At 37.7% G+C, this 1383-nt stretch overlaps 1 pseudogene; it reads right to left on the minus strand.

The window, feature by feature from the left end:
- Positions 1 to 311: 311 nt before the first annotated feature.
- On the minus strand, positions 312 to 482 carry LOC114045211 (annotated as a pseudogene).
- Between the last annotated feature and the right edge of the window lie 901 nt (positions 483 to 1383).

Here is a 1383-nt window from a genome sequence, read left to right on the forward strand (position 1 = left end):
CTTGACATTTTCAGTTCCATAAGACTTGCTACCTAAAACCCATATTTAGTTATCAAAATTTAAGCAGGATTGTATATGGAAATATTCTGGGGTTTTTGTCTTGTTTTGTTTTTGTCATTTCATAATAATAAAAAAGGAATTTTTAAAAATCATAACTGAGGATAAACTTTTAAATTATACATGCAAATTAGCATAGCATGCACAACAGGATCCATCTTTAGGTGGGTAGATCAAATAGTTGTTCGGAGTCCAGTAAAATGGTAGTCACTAATGGTCAGTATAATCACTGAAGTGAGGTCCGTATATATAACTTAGTCCAACTTGATGAAGCCAATGTCTTTCGAATACTGCTGGAAGCACTGGTGGCACGTGTTCAGGCTGTACTTGCAGATCAGGCCATGCTGGTTTGAACAGATTCAGCACAACCAAGACCCCTGGTCGAATTTTTGAGGGTGGCTCCAATAGAGCTGCTGGGGACCCATAGCACCACTAGCAAAGAAGGGAGACAAATAGCAATTTTTTTTTTAGGGAAAAACTCAAGCAGAAGTTAAAAGAGGAGGATTCTTGTAAACTTTCATCAGAAAGCCACTTGCTTCTTCTTTTAAATTCTTCTTCATGAATCACCCTTGAATTCCCATTTCCTATACTGATTGGGTAGATGACAAGAGGTCAGGCCAATTAGTTTGGCCAATAAGGAAATGTTTCTCTAAGGAACTAAAAGAAATTCCTATCCAGAATGAATTATTTGGCACCTGTATTAGCCATATTTTCAAAGAAAAGAAGGGAACATACCTTCCTGGCTAAAGAAATGTTGTCAAGTAGAAATGGCTTTTAAATGTCACAAATAGAACAGAGAGTGAAAGAGAGGGCTTCTTTTTAAAAGCAGCCCAGAAACCCATTTAAAATGTCAATACACCTCTTTCCTAGGCATCATTGTATGTCACATTACCATTATTGATGGGTTGTCACCAGATGCTCCCCAACTTATTCCAAATATTTACTTCTGCCTTCATCCAAAATGAAGTCTGGGAACTATTGTATTGAAAGTTGTTGTATGCATGGCCAAGTATACTTGTGGCCACTGTACCTCCTGGTCTTGATTGTTTTTCTTCATTCCTGGGGCTGTCTCTTTGTGGATTATTTGTGAGGGGGGAAGATGGAAGGGTAGATATATGTAGAAATAAATGTGAAGTTTAAAAAGGCATCAACAAAACTTATTTTTTAAAAATAAAATGAAACAAAAATCATGTGGGGCATGTTCTGTTAAATAAAAGTGGCATGCTCCCTTGAGATTTCTAGCTCCCAAAGGCTCCACCACCAGGAACAGGTCCCAGAATGAAATAGAGTTTTGGCATCTGATATTTGGTCACCCTGCTCTAGAGC

This window comes from Vombatus ursinus, unplaced genomic scaffold, assembly GCF_900497805.2.
Source record: "Vombatus ursinus unplaced genomic scaffold, bare-nosed wombat genome assembly UNPS02014778.1, whole genome shotgun sequence".
In the NCBI taxonomy this organism is placed as follows: Eukaryota; Metazoa; Chordata; class Mammalia; order Diprotodontia; family Vombatidae; genus Vombatus; species Vombatus ursinus.